Genomic DNA, 16,720 nt, shown 5'->3' on the forward strand with positions numbered 1-16,720 from the left:
ACGAGGATAATGGAATGTAGTCAAATTAAATCGGGTGATGCTGAGGGAATTAGATTAGGAAATGAGACACTTAAAGTAGTAAAGGAGTTTTGCTATTTAGGAAGTAAAATAACTGATGATGGTCGAAGTAGAGAGGATATAAAATGTAGACTGGCAATGGCAAGGAAAGCGTTTCTGAAGAAGAGAAATTTGTTAACATCGAATATAGATTTATGTATCAGGAAGTCGTTTCTGAAAGTATTTGTTTGGAGTGTAGCCATGTATGGAAGTGAAACATGGACGATAACTAGTTTGGACAAGAAGAGAATAGAAGCTTTCGAAATGTGGTGCTACAGAAGAATACTGAAGATAAGGTGGATAGATGACGTAACTAATGAGGAGGTACTGAATAGGATTGGGGAGAAGAGAAGTTTGTGGCACAACTTGTCTAGAAGAAGGGATCGGTTGGTAGGACATGTTTTGAGGCATCAAGGGATCACAAATTTAGCATTGGAGGGCAGCGTGGAGGGTAAAAATCGTAGAGGGGGACCGAGAGATGAGTACACTAAGCAGATTCAGAAGGATGTAGGTTGTAGTAGGTACTGGGAGATGAAGCAGCTTGCACAGGATAGAGTAGCATGGAGAGCTGCATCAAACCAGTCTCAGGACTGAAGACAACAACAACAACATTGAGAAACAGATATATTAAGACTGAAGAATGAGTAAGTAAAAAGTCCTAGTTGTAGCAAGTGCAAGTGTGAGGATTAATCAAGAGTAAGAGTGATCAGCTGATTGTGAAGTATTAATAATAGTAATTTCTCAGTAAAAATATTGTTACGAGATTCGTATCAATATTTTTACTATTAAGGCAACAAGTTTCCCATATCTAACTCGTAAGACATGGCCGAGGTCGACAATGGAGGAGGATTGACTTAATTGCTTAGCTCTGACGAACACTCACCTAACATTGATTGTCCTGTTGATGATGTAATTAACCAATTTGCCAGGAGAATAGGCCCATAGAATTCATCATTTAGGGAAGAGAACCACAATTATAACTTCTTATATCATAAAATGGCATTTTCTTGTATATGTGTATAATTAGTTTAAATAAAACTATCTTAAACTCTGCATTTGACTTGATTATTTTTTATTACGTTAAAAATAATGGTAGCTCAAGATATGTTGAGCGCCCACTCTTTGAACTTTTTCTGCATCCGCCACTGCATGCGAGTATAACAAAAAGACAAGCTTAGATGGAAATAAGAGAACAGGTAAGATCTGTTGCAAAATTTGTTCACGGGATGTACAAATGTATGGTGCTAACTCATTTGAGACATGATACGTGTACACGGAAGATGGGAGTGAAAATAGGATAAAACACTGGTGAAAAGGAAATCTTCACAGTTATGTCATGCACTTGGTTAGAAGCAGCTGGATGAGACTGGCCCCACAACAGTTGCACGAAACCAAGCCTTCAGAATCATGAGCTACGAAAAAATGTGACTCAGAATTATACATGTTACCTTGCCAAAATATACTGCAGACTACTGTACAGTGGTTGTCAGATTCTCAAGTTGGGAGGACAAATAAAGGTGTGTCGGTATCTTCATAGATGTGGACCCACACAAAAATTGGATGTTTTCAATGCATACTTGAAACTTGAGACAATAACAGCCATTGGGTTCAACAAATTAATGTGCTGGTCATATAATTTCCTGACATCAACTATAAGGTGTCGCACAATGGATTAACATACAGAAACCAGAGCCATGTAACAAACGGCAATTTCCAGGTAAAAATTAATACCTTTTTTTTTTTTGGTCAGCAGTCTACTGACTTGTTTGATGCAGCCCGCCACGAATTCCTTTCCTGTGCTAACCTCTTCATCTCAGAGTAGCACTTGCAACCTACGTCCTCAATTATCTGCTTGACGTATTCCAATCTCTGTCTTCCTCTATAGTTTTTGCCCTCTACAGCTCCCTCTAGTACCATGGAAGTCATTCCCTCATGTCTTAGCAGATGTCCTATCATCCTGTCCCTTCTCCTTATCAGTGTTTTCCACATATTCCTTTCCTCTCCGATTCTGCGTAGAACCTCCTCATTCCTTACCTTATCAGTCCACCTAATTTTCAACATTCATCTATAGCACCACATCTCAAATGCTTCGATTCTCTTCTGTTCCGGTTTTCCCACAGTCCATGCTTCACTACCATACAATGCTGTACTCCAGACGTACATCCTCAGAAATTTCTTCCTCAAATTAAGGCGGGTATTTGATATTAGTAGACTTCTCTTGGCCAGAAATGCCTTTTTTGCCATAGCGAGTCTGCTTTTGATGTCCTCCTTGCTCCGTCCGTCATTGGTTATTTTACTGCCTAGGTAGCAGAATTCCTTAACGTCATTGACTTCGTGACCATCAATGCTGATGTTAAGTTTCTCGCTGTTCTCATTTCTACTACTTCTCATTACCTTCGTCTTTCTCCGATTTACTCTCAAACCAAACTGTTTACTCATTAGACTGTTCATTCCATTCAGTAGATCGTTTAATTCTTCTTCACTTTCACTCAGGATAGCAATGTCATCAGCGAATCGTATCATTGATATCCTTTCACCTTGTATTTTAATTCCACTCCTGAACCTTTCTTTTATTTCCATCATTGCTTCCTCGATGTACAGATTGAAGAGTAGGGGCGAAAGGCTACAGCCTTGTCTTACTCCCTTCTTAATACGAGCACTTCGTTCTTGATCGTCCACTCTTATTATTCCCTCTTAGTTGTTGTACATATTGTATATGACCCGTCTCTTCCTATAGCTTACCCCTACTTTTTTCAGAATCTCGAACAGCTTGCACCATTTTATATTCTCGAACGTTTTTTCCAGGTTGACAAACCCTATGAACGTGTCTTGATTTTTCTTGAGCCTTGCTTCCTTTATTAGCCGTAACGTCAGAATTGCCTCTCTCGTGCCTTTACTTTTCCTAAAGCCAAACTGATCGTCACCTAGCGCATTCTCAAATTTCTTTTCCATTCTTCTGTATATTATTCTTGTAAGCAGCTTCGATGCATGAGCTGTTAAGCTGATTGTGCGATAATTCTCGCACTTGTCAGCTCTTGCCGTCTTCGGAATTGTGTGGATGATGCTTTTCCGAAAGTCAGATGGTATGTTGCCAGACGCATATATTCTACACACCAACGTGAATAGTCGTTTTGTTGCCACTTCCCCTAATGATTTTAGAAATTCTGATGGAATGTTATCTATCCCTTCTGCCTTCTTTGACCGTAAGTCCTCCAAAGCTCTTTTAAATTCCGATTCTAATACTGGATCCCTTATCTCTTCTAAATCGACTCCTGTTTCTTCTTCTATCACATCAGACAAATCTTCACCCTCATAGAGGCTTTCAATGTATTCTTTCCACCTATCTGCTCTCTCCTCTGCATTTAACAGTGGAATTCCCTTTGCACTCTTAATGGTACCACCGTTGCTTTTAATGTCACCAAAGGTTGTTTTGACTTTCCTGTATGCTAAGTCTGTCCTTCCGACAATCATATCTTTTTCGATGTCTTCACATTTTTCCTGCAGCCATTTCGTCTTAGCTTCCCTGCACTTCCTATTTTTTTCATTCCTCAGCGACTTGTATTTCTGTATTCCTGATTTTCCCGGAACATGTTTGTACTTCCTCCTTTCATCAATCAACTGAAGTATTTCCTCTGTTACCCATGGTTTCTTCGCAGCTACCTTCTTTGTACCTATGTTTTCCTTCCCAACTTCTATGATGGCCCTTTTTAGAGACGTCCATTCCTCTTCAACTGTGTTGACTACTGCACTATTCCTTAATGCTGTATCTATAGCGTTAGAGAACTTCAAACGTATCTCGTCATTCCTTAGAACTTCCCTATCCCACTTCTTAGCGTATTGATTCTTCCTGACTAATGTCTTGAACTTCAGCCTACTCTTCATCACTACTATATTGTGATCTGAGTCTATATCTGCTCCTGGGTACGCCTTACAATCCAGTATCTGATTTCGGAATCTCTGTCTAACCATGATGTAAACTAATTGAAATCTTCCCGTATCTCCCGGCCTTTTCCAAGTGTACCTCCTCCTCTTGTGATTTTTGAACAGGGTATTCGCTATTACTCGCTGAAACTTGTTACAGAACTCAATTAGTCTTTCTCCTCTTTCATTCCTTGTACCAAGCCCATATTCTCCTGTAACCTTTCATTCTTCTCCTTCCCCTACAACTGCATTCCAGTCGCCCGTGACTATTAGATTTTCGTCCCCCTTTACATACTGCATTACCCTTTTAATATCCTCATACACTTTCTCTATCTGTTCATCTTCAGCTTGCGACGTCGGCATGTATACTTGAACTATCGTTGTCGGTGTTGGTCTGCTGTCGATTCTGATTAGAACAACCCTGTCACTGAACTGTTCACAGTAACACATCCTCTGCCCTACCTTCCTATTCATAACGAATCCTACACCTGTTATACCATTTTCTGCTGCTGTTGATATTACCCGATACTCATCTGACCAGAAATCCTTGTCTTACTTTCACTTCACGTCACTGACCCCTACTATATCTAGATTGAGCCTTTGCATTTCCCTTTTCAGATTTTCTAGTTTCCCTACCACGTTCAAGCTTCTGACATTCCACGCCCCGACTCGTACAACATTATCCTTTCGTTGATTATTCAATCTTTTCTCATGGTAACCTCCCCCTTGGCAGTCCCCTCCCGGAGATCCGAATGGGGGACTATTCCGGAATCTTTTGCCAATGGAGAGATCATCATGACACTTCTTCAACTACAGGCCACATGTCATGTGGATACACGTTACGTGTCTTTAATGCAGTGGTTTCCATTGCCTTCTGCATCCTCATGTCGTTGATCATTGCTGATTCTTCCGCCTTTTAGGGGCAATTTCTCACCCCTAGGACAAGAGAGTGCCCTAAACCTCTATCCGCTCCTCCGCCCTCTTTGACAAGGCCGTTGGCAGAATGAGGCTGACTTCTAATGCCGGAATTTATCAAAATTTAGGCAGTGGCAATTTTGATTATGAATCATAGACGCTACCCCTAGACCACGGGTTAGCCCTTATTAATACCTTTATGAAGGATATCTCTAAAAACATGCTATCTAAATTATCAAATGTACTGGACCTAAAACAAGTTCGAGAATTATAATCATCAATGTGCAGTTCTGTCTTAAAGAGGCGAAAAGTCTGAAAACAGGAATTCATAACTTGCGAAAGTACGCAGAATTTAAGCATCATTTAGCTTTTCGGGTAGCTTACAACATTCGACACATTTAGGCCTACGAGGTAGAATAGCTACCGCTATCAGGTCATTTCATAATTCAGCATATTGTCAGAAGAATTTGTGAGTAACCCACAAACGGTATCGATTACATAATTACTGAAACAGACAACAGCGCAAAAATTCTCAGAATTAAATATGCAAAATATCACAAATGAGCAAGAATTAACGGCGAACTGAAAAGAAAAAAAAAATATCATTTACGTAGAATACTATTTAAAAATGATATTCAATGCACATGAACAATTAATAATGGGCTAGAAGTACACGCCTTTACAGAATGAGAAAACCTCGATTTAAAAAATTACTCATCTCTTGGAAAACAAATCGATTGCCTGTATCGGAATGTCAAAATGCCTTGAAGAATTAAACTGTAGATTTTGAAAAAAAGATAAATAATTGTAGGAATTGAAACGAAACAAAAATTATTAGAAGCTAGCACGTAACTTACAAGGTGTGGTCTCTCAGACAGCGCGAAAATGTTCGAACTCAATTTCAAAGGCCATTTGTGGTGGAATGCTTCTATACTCCCCCTACCCTCGTTAAACTGCAAAGCCTTCGATGTTTTGTTGTCGGTTGCTTTATCACCGTATGTATTTATTGTTGACACGTGTTACTGAATTGTGTTGGAGTCTCCTAGACCGCGCCTCGTGAACTACGTACCTGTTTCCTTCAGTACGGTATCGTATAGCTGAAAATTGTTAGTCGGTCTATGGAGGAAGGTGTCAGTGATTTAGATCAAGAAATAAACGAAGAAGACGACGATCTTGCATTATCCAGTGAGGACAGTTCTGCTATCGATCGAGAGTATCATTCAGAGGAAGAACTTCAGGAAATTTGTAATGGGGATCTGTCTTTTTCTCCAAGGAACTACTTAAAGTATTTGTTAAAATCGAATGTATTCTGAGTGGTGATAAAAACGTAGTTCCCAGCAATGAATGTCAGTTTGACGGACTTTCTTTTTGTACCTATCGGGTGGAATGTTTATGTGCAATTTTAAACCCTGGACTTTAGTTTTATTTGGAAATTTATTTGCTATAGAGATTGTTTAATTTTTCAGAATGTAAAATTCAGTACTCTAAGAGTCTATTTTGTGTACTGTTTAAAAGAACCACACAAAATTATGTGCTTTTGTGTGATAAATAGTAAAATGCTGCAGGCTTTGTTTAGTGCAATAAAATAAACTAGAAGCATTTACACTACACTGAAATAATTATAAAAATAAATGTTACATAGCATAAATTAAACATTTCAAATGATTTTTGCCTTAAGTCTCGGTTTAAACTTAGGAGTTCCAGAGACCCCACCTCGTGGTATACGTTACAGAAAAGTCACCTCGCGAATTAAGGGCTAGAGAAATAAAGACAAAACATAACGAACGGAAGACAGACAACAGAATTTGACAGAAAGATGAAAAAAAATAAGGAGAATAGAATATTTCTAAAGAGAAAAAGGAGCTCAAATGTGTAAGTGTTCCTTGTTGATCAGCACAAAATTATAAAAACCAACAGATGCATAATTTCAGTATCGAACATCCCGTTATAATCCTCGCGTTAGTAAAGCTCTTTGCTGTACAACTGCAGATCGCACCTAAAACGTTTCCTTTCCACTACAGGTTTAGGCACGCTATTTGTGAAGTGTTTCCGTAATTGGAAGAAGCTTTTGACTGCCAATATCTTTTAGAAATATGCGTGTGTTTGTGGCGCATCCTTGGCCGGCGTTTTATCAGACGCTTCTGTTTCTCAAGGTGTTCTGTTTCCTTAAAGTCCTCGATCTAGTAAGTGAAGCTTGACACAGATGACTCACTTCGAGGTTCTGATAACTTCTGTTGCGTATAGTGCTTGTTGACCAGATAAATGTAAATAATCGTTCCGTTTGCCCTGGAAAGCTTATACAGGAATAACACAGAATATACGTGTAGCATTTGGTCACTAACTGAAACCAAAAACATTGACACACACGCGCCCTCGCGTACACATACACACACAGAATGAGAGAGAGAGAGAGAGAGAGAGAGAGAGAGAGAGAGAGAGAGAGAGAGAGTTTTTTACAAATTCTAACTGCTTCCTCCAACTGTATTTTCTTCTCTTTTTTGCGTAAAGATCCACGAGTGCTATATGTTCAGCTCTTGTGGCGTGTTTTGCAGACATACTGTCCCGCACTCGTTTACTTCTGTTTCCGTCATTTCATTTTACACGAACTAATTTTGTTCTTATAAAGCAGTGAACTTAAATACATTCACGAAGACCATTAAAAATGACGTGACTGATGTGCACGGTAGCAATACGTTCAAAAAGCCGCGTGCTAAAATGCGACATGTCAAGGGTTCGTGTTATTGAGCTACCATTTGTATACCGATCGGAAAAACGGGAATACTTTAGACATCCTACAGTACAGCGTCAGAATTTAAACATTACACACTTCTTTCACCCCAGTCAGGTTCACAAAATTGGTTGGTTCTAGTGGTTACGAAAAGCACTAATTGTGGGGATGGCCACTTCTACAATTTATATTCACTTTCTTAAGATGATATTGTCGGAGAACTTCGAAACTTTTTTTCTATATCATCGTCCATTACCGAGATCCGGAGGTTCAAAGGTAGTGTACTTACGCATAAAACCGCAACAATCGGTTTTTTGACGTTTTTGCACCGTGGGCCGCAGTAATCTAAATAACTAACTAATTGAAAATGGCTCAAATTTTAACTATACATTCTTTAGACATTCACCCAGAAACGTCATTTTCATGTTTTATAAGGATAGTATCCTTTATCAAGATAAACCCGAAAAACAATATTGCTTGGGTACGAAAAATATCAGTTCTTCTATATTTTCTATTCATGACAAATAGATGACATTTTTACCATACGTTCTTGAGATGATGCGATATTGCTATTTTCGGGTTGTGTGGATTACATTTTCCGAAAGGCTGATGGTATGTCTCCAAACTCGTAGATTTTACAAACCAAGTGGAATAGTCCTTTGGTTGCCACTTCCCGCAATGACATTAGAATTCCAAAGAAATTACCCGAGCGTTCCGCCTTATTTAAGTCTTCCAAGATATGTTAAACTTCGTCTTTAACACTAAATTCGCTATGTCTTTGATGTAGACTTCCATTTCTTTTTTTATCACGTCGTCAGACAGTCCCACTACCCCGTAGAGGCCATAAACGTAGGCGGAAATATTATATTTTCTATGTTATAAATGACATACAGAATGTAATATTTCCGCCTATCCGCTCTCTCCTCTACGTTTAACAGTAGAATTCCTCTTGCACTCTTAACATTGACACCTTTGTTTGCTTTTTCACCGAACGAACAATTCATTTTCAGTTTCTTCGCGTTTTTCACACATCCATTTCGTCTTATCTTCCCTAAATTTCCTATTTATTTCATTCCTAAGTGAATTATATTTCTATATTCCTGTCTTTTCCTGGACGTTGTTGTATTTTACTTATTCCATTGACCAATTGAAGTATTTCGTCTGGGTTTCTTTACAATTAGCTTCGTTGTACCTATGTTTACCTGGCCAACATCTTTCATTGCCTTTTTTAGAGATGTCCATTCTTCTTCAAATGGACTGTCTTCTGTGGTATTAGTTGTCGCGGTATCTACGGCCTTAGGGAATGTCAAACGCAACTCATTTACCCTCGGTCTTCTATTCCTTCCCCTACTACTGCGTTGCAATCACGATCCGTTACTGGAGTATCCAGACGTCCCATACGTTGGATGTACTGTGTACAGTGAATATGGGTAAAGACCAACCTCGTACAAGTAATGATGTAACGCTTTAGAGTGAAAACATCATTACTTCCTTGCAGGAGCTTCCTATTTGAAGGAGGTGTGAAGCTGAACAACATGGAATTTTGAAGAAAGGGCATCCAACACCAATGTTACACCTTCTTCAGAAAGAAGAACACGTGCATTCCAAACTTAATGGTATGAGCAGAACAAGTGGTTATGTGCTAGCCCCACAAAAGGAAAATAATTCTGCTGGCCATGTTAGCTCTTGATCACAAGAAAAACAGTACGGTCCACTGAGGCTATCGACGGTCTGTCTAGGTGTCTAGCACGGTATGTTTCTTCTAAAGACCGTCTAAGTATGGTTATTTCATTTCAAAAAGTATCCAGACAAGTTGTAACACTTATATCGATTAATGGCAGGTTTATATTAGGTAACTGTGTAACTGTAATTATGAAGTGTGTGTTCTTTGTTAGTTAAGGTCATTGATTTGTGACAGGAAATTTAGAGTTCTGTTATGTATACATAGAAAAAGCTAAATAATTTTTAAAATAATGAAATTTTGTAATATGTGTATATTTAGAAGATAAACTTTGTATATTGGAAGCTGGTTTATGCTTAGGGCGTTTGTGTTTGTAAAATGTAAAAGATGCAGGGAAGTCCCTCCACAACGGAAGTGGCTTGGCGAGATGTAAAAGGTGGTTTTGGCGGTCAAACTGGGCAGCTCCTTTGCACGAACGGTACGCAGTCAGTGGCTAGCCATTGCACGGTACGCATCGTCGGTGCCAAGGGAGACAATTGGAAGCCGCTCTGCAAGGAATTTTGCCTCGGATGTGGATTTGACTGTTGCATGGTACTCTCAGCAATAAGGCATGGCTCTGACACATTAAAAATCCGTTGCCAAGAAGAAATTGTACAGAGCATTCAAACACCAAGAGCCGTGAGTACTGTTAGCCGCCACGTCGCTTGCCACCATTGCTTCGTCACTGCTCCACCAACTTCGTGCATACAGATAAGTATCAGAACATGGACCAGTTAATTTGTGTGAGTGATCTTAATAATAATCCAAGTGCTATAAACTTGTGTTTAGTGCCATGACTTTTATCCTGATCATGAACCTATGCAGGATCCTCTCCTAAATGTTTATAAACCCGAGTATCCAGTTTCAAATGAACTAGTGGTTTGCTTATGTTTGTCAAATGTGCAAGGATTAGCAACAGTTGAAGCTAGTTAGAAATTTTCTAAAATATTCTCAACTTACTGCAAAGTATCGTCTTGCAAAAATTCAGTGCCAGACTGTGTAAATGTTACTGTCTAAAATACCTGCTTCACAGGTGATAAAAAAGACACATAAGTTAAACTTATTTGAAACATCATTTAGCCTTTATTACTATCATGAACGATTTTTTGAAGTAAATTGAGTTCATTGTTAAACAATTTGCTTTGAAAAGTAAAAACAAACTATTCCAAGTGAAGCTAAGAATTCACTTTAGTTGAATTAAATTTTGCTACTGAAATACTCATAGAGCTTGAACAGTGATACTATACCAGTTTATGAGACTTCTCATATTAGAAGGATAATCGGAATGTTATTGCTATAAAGGAAATCTGATATATTTCTTTAAATGGGAGTACAAACAGTGTAATTGTGATATTATTTGTTTTTTATTTTTATTACTGGTTATTACATGTCAGTTAAGTTAGAAGCCCCTCCATGTCCAACTTCAGCTTGGTGCTTCTTGCAGCAACAACTCAGTACCGAGTCAGACATTGTTTCAGCATTTTCTCCTCAGTATTGCTTTTACAATTACAGTCACTATGACTACCCTCTTAGTGTTGTGATTGATGTTGATTGCAAAAACGAACGTGTGCATTAATGTCCCTTTCTGTACTTGATCGGTTAAATAATGTAGCTTCGATGATAGATCTTGTTATGGGTTCATTTCCTTGCGTGGAACGCAAATCTTCTCAAGATAGATTTAAAGATCTCTCAATGTTTTCTTTCCATTGTTGAAGTTCTTCGTCTAGTTATTCTCTGGCTTCTCGTAAACCTTTATTGTTTTTTATTTTTATTACTGGTTGTTGCATGTCAGTTAAGTCAGAAGCTCCTCAATGTCCAACTTCAGTTTGGTGTGTCCTGCAGTAACAACTCAGTACTGAGTCACATAATGATCGTGATTGTAGCTGTTATGAGTTGGGTACAATTTTGCTTCCTATGATTACTGGTGGTGGTGGTGGTTTTTTAATTTTATTACTGGTTGTTACATGTCAGTTAAGTCAGAAGCTCCTCAATGTCCAACTTCAGTTTGGTGCATCCTGCAGTAACAACTCAGTACTGAGTCACATAATGATCGTGATTGTAGCTGTTATGAGTTGGGTACAATTTTGCTTCCTATGATTACTGGTGGTGGTGGTGGTTAGTGTTTAACGTCCCGTCGACAAAGAGGTCATTAGAGACGCAGCGCAAGCTCGGGTTAGGGAAGAATTGGGAAGGAAATGGGCCGTGCCCTTTCAGAGGAACCATCCCGGCATTTGCCTGAAACGATTTAGGGAAATCACGGAAAACCTAAATCAGGATGTCTGGAGACGGGATTGAACCGTCGTCCTCCCGAATGCGAGTCCAATGTGCTAAACACTGCGCCACCTCGCTCGGTATGATTACTGGTTTGTGTATTATTGGTAACTACTGCCACCCACAGCTTAGATTACCCTGTGACCGTTTGTATCCAGTGTGCTAGTCAAAGGGAATCTTAATGACAGTCGCTTCAACAACTAATATTCAATTTTCTTAAACATAAATTTTCAAATTAATGTGCCTATCTGGGCTGGTGACCGTTCGATTTTTCATTCGTATATGAATTTTACTACTTTCATGAAAGCCAAAGTTAAAGCCTGTTTAGTTTTTCTACTAATTGCACTATATTCAAAATTACAGTCCGATACCTTCATTCATTAGTCAAACACGCGGTCAAAATTTCCGAAATCCTCCAGAGGGTAACATTAGCTTGTGTCACGGCAGGCTAGTGTTATAAAGTGTTTAGTATTTAGGAGCTACTTAATGAACAACACAAACTGATGAAAATCAGACACAAATATGAAGTGAAAACCAACAGAGATCAGGAAAATTCCAATTGACGCCACATATCTTTTGTGTAAGCAGGAGTTAGCTTTCAGAGGTGATAATGAGAGAGAAGATTCCCATAAATTTCACAGCCATTTTTAAACTTATGCTAAACAGATACGAAGACCTGAAAACACGCTTGAAGGATATGGGCTAGTTCCGGCGATTTTCAAAAGCTATGCAGAACAAACTGAGTGAATGTATAAATGATTCGATTTGTGAATATATTCGTTTACCATTGGATTGAACCTGCATTACGGACGAAGCAACAGACGTTTTGGACAAGTTACAATGTTCTATGTTGTGAGGCCTGCGGACTCCGGAGGCGACATTTAGGAACATTTCCTTCGTTTTCATGATATTAGCCAAGATACTTTATTCACTGTGCTGATTTGCGTGTTTCAGAATTATGATATGAAGGACAAACTGGTTGCGCAAACCTATGATGCTGCTTCCGTCTGTTAAAAGAATTGAATGGTCTGCAAGCTAATGTCCTTGAAATCGTCCCAAACTCCTGTAACTCAATGTCTTGCAGGCCGTTTGGATTTACGAGGTGCATTCAAGTTCTAAGGCCTCCGATTTTTTTTTCTCCGGGCTGGAAAGAGATAGAAACATGCGCATTGTTTTAAAATGAGGCCGCGTTCATTGTCAATACGTCCCAGAGATGGTAGCACCGTACGGCAGATGGAATTTTACCGCCAGCGGCGAGAATGAGAACTGTTTTAAATACTTAAAATGGCAACGTTTTCCTTACTTGAACAGCGTGCAATCATTCGTTTTCTGAATTTGCGTGGTGTGAAACCAATTGAAATTCATCGACAGTTGAAGGAGACATGTGGTGATGGAGTTATGGATGTGTCGAAAGTGCGTTCGTGGGTGTGACAGTTTAATGAAGGCAGAACATCGTGTGACAACAAACCGAAACAACCTCGGGCTCGCACAAGCCGGTCTGACGACATGATCGAGAAAGTGGAGAGAATTGTTTTGGGGGATCGCCGAATGACTGTTGAACAGATCGCCTCCAGAGTTGGCATTTCTGTGGGTTCTGTGCACACAATCCTGCATGAGGACCTGAAAATGCGAAAAGTGTCATCCAGGTGGGTGCCACGAATGCTGACGGACGACCACATGGCTGCCCGTGTGGCATGTTGCCAATCAATGTTGACGCGCAACGATAGCATGAATGGGACTTTCGTTTCGTCGGTTGTGCCATGGATGAGACGTGGATGCCATTTTTCAATCCAGAAACAAAGCGCCAGTCAGCTCAATGGAAGCACACAGATTCATCGCCACCAATAAATTTCGGGTAACCGCCAGTGCTGAAAAAATGATGGTGTCCACGTTCTGGGACAGCGAGGGCGTAATCCTTACCCATTGCGTTCCAAAGGGCACTACGGTAACAGGTGCATCCTACGAAAATGTTTTGAAGAACAAATTGCTTCCTGCACTGCAACAAAAACGCCCGGGAAGGGCTGCGCATGTGCTGTTTCACCAAGACAACGCACCCGCACATCGAGCTAACGTTACGCAACAGTTTCTTTCGTGGTAACAACTTTGAAGTGATTCCTCATGCTCCCTACTCACCTGACCTGGCTCCAAGTGACTTTTGGCTTTTTCCAACAACGAAAGACACTCTCCGTGGCCGCACATTCACCACCCGTGCTGCTATTGCCTCAGCGATTTTCCAATGGTCAAAACAGACTCCTAAAGAAACCTTCGCCGCTGCCATGGAATCATGGCGTCAGCGTTGTAAAAAATGTGTACGTCTGCAGGGCGATTACGTCGAGAAGTAACGCCAGTTTCACTGATTTCGGGTGAATAGTTAATTAGAAAAAAATCAGAGGCCTTAGAACTTGAATGCACCTCGTAGTTTTCCAGCAGAGCTGTTCACATATAAAACCAGTAGGGATTTTTTTCTCCATGAGTCTGGGCATTTCCGCTTTCTTCCACCGGTATTCCAAGTGCACACCAATTCTCGACAGTATTGTTGTTAAACGCATTCCTTCGAAGAGTGGAACGAGACGGAACTGTAACGCCAGAGTAATATCTGCCGTTTACGAAAACAGTCCGGGGTCAATTGAGGTTTCAAATGAAATAATAAGACGTTAGTTTGTGTGGTCATTTTCTGCTGCTGTTAACATCTGTTATTATAGGTTACCTGTCTTGAGCTGACTGCAATGTAATTAAAAAGAAATACCACAGAAGTTGCTTTGTAAATAAAAGCGAAACGCGTCTGGTGCAATTCTTTTTATAATGTTATTTATTGCAATCAAGACGGATTATAAATAACATTATAAAATCACTGATTGCTGTTATCCCATCAGACATTATGTCTGTTTTTGCAATTCTTTTTAATGACAGCTCAAGACAGATAACCTACAATAACAGAAGTAATAGACAGTTTAGACTCCAGTGCAACAAGTACAAGAGAAATCTGTGATTTCAAAAATAACCTCCTCGGCTTTGACTTTTTTTCTTCTCCTTGTTTCCCAAAGCATATTTTAAAGACTTGAACCGCTTTTCATCATTCTTCAGAAAAGAAATCAATGACGCACAATTTTGAAACAATGCTTTCTCAGAATGCATAAATTACACGAAAAGCTTAAGAAATGGTGATAAATTGACCGACTTTTTAAATTCTACGAAATGCTCGACTAATTCGCAAGTTGAAGCTTCTACGAATAAGCTGAAATAATGAATGAATACATTGGCAATCCATTTACGTCAAAATACAAACAGGTGTACAGGTTTAACACAGCTGGAAACAGGATATTCACATTTTGATAAACTGCTCTTACTTAAATTAGGTGGTGCTATTCAGTACGCGAGTTATGCTTAGCATTTCCTGTAGACAGTGTGGATTCATTAATACAAACATATGGTGCGTCCTTCAGTCGCTCGCAGCTGCATGTAGAACTGGAGGCTGTTTTGTCATCCCAGCATTAAGAAACGGTTCACTCTGTCGGTTTGGGAGATGTAATCAAAAGAATAACGGAGAGTGAAATGGGCCAAATTCTCCAGAAGCTTTGAAACTATTTTGTATAACTGCTACCATACCTGCAACGAGTGCTGCAGATGGATGGAGTTTTTCTTATCTTAAGTTATTTGGTCTTGCTTGTACCTCAGTCGAGAAACCAGTATTGCGAATACTTGAATGCCGAGACACATGGTAAGACGACGTCGCGAAAAGATTCGGGAAGAAGGATCGGAGAGTTTACTTGTTTTACAACGCTCACACACTTTACTAGATTGTTTGTAAAAAATGAGGGACGTTATTATTACTATTAGCATTAGTAGTAGAAGCAGTAGATTAGTAGTTGTCATTGCCTTAGTACTAGGAGTAGCGGTGGCGATGATGGTGTTGGTGGTGTTGATAGTGGTCGTTAGATACGCTAGGTGTGTGTACATTAAAAGGGAAGGAAAGGCGATTTTCCATTACGTTTCACCGAACGAGGTGGTGCAGTGGTTAGCACACTGGACTCGCGTTCGGGAGGACGACAGTTTAATCCCGCGTCCGGCCATCCTGATTTAGGTTTTCTGTGATTTCCCTAAATCGCTCCAGGCAAATGCCGGGATGGTTCCTTTGAAAGGGCACGGCTGACTTCGTTCCCCGTCCTTCCCTAATCCGATGAGACCGATGACCTCGCTGTTTGGTCTCTTCCCCCAAACAGCCCCCCCCCCCCCCCCTAAAGTACTTGAGGCAAATGCCAGAATGTTTCTTCCCCAACTTTCCCTAATCCGATGGGACCGATGGCCTTGCTGTTTTGTCCCCTCCCCCAAACTAACCAACCAATCCAATATGTTTCCTGGCCTCCCCAGAATTCAGGTCCATGATCCGCCACTGCTTTTAACTGAACTGCACACAGTGACTTACCTAATCATGACGAAACCTACATCCTACAACTTAGTTCTTTGTAAACAGATTTCCAAGTTTTTCTGATCCTTTGTACTTGGCTGAATTGGCTCCAGTGATTCCCAAAACTCAACGAAGATCTTGGTTACAAAAAAATTTTTGCTGACAACGATATCATGGACGCTGTCGAATAGCGGTCGTAACTACTGCAGAAAACTTTATTACAGAGTAGATGGAAGAAGTACGCTGATATCAACAGGAATCGTTTTCAGTAAAGGCAGTAAGAATTTTCGCTATGTCAATTGGGGAGCCTCGTACCCATTTCCGAGTGCGATAGTAACATTTGCTTTATTGAAAATTATATCGTAGCATGGTGTCTAATAAGTTGTATTTGCACTAGTGGATGTTTCTTTTTGGATCATATATTTTTTGGCGGCTAGTGAATTCCGACTGATCACTAATTTACTGTCACACATATTTACGTTCCACCGAATATTTCTTGCAATGTCAGAGGTTTCGTTATATTTAGTGGATCTTGTTATTTCGACCCTTAAAGTAAACTACAATTTTACTGAGTTTTAAAGAAACACTCCTGATAATTTTTTACCAAAAGAGAAATAATTGTCATACCATGACAACTGTTATAGATCATTCCAAATTCGAAACTTTCCCAGCATATAGATTGTTCCGGCAGGTCTTCCAAAAT

The sequence above is a fragment of the Schistocerca gregaria genome, chromosome 5 (genome assembly GCF_023897955.1).
Source record: "Schistocerca gregaria isolate iqSchGreg1 chromosome 5, iqSchGreg1.2, whole genome shotgun sequence".
Lineage (NCBI taxonomy): Eukaryota > Metazoa > Arthropoda > Insecta > Orthoptera > Acrididae > Schistocerca > Schistocerca gregaria.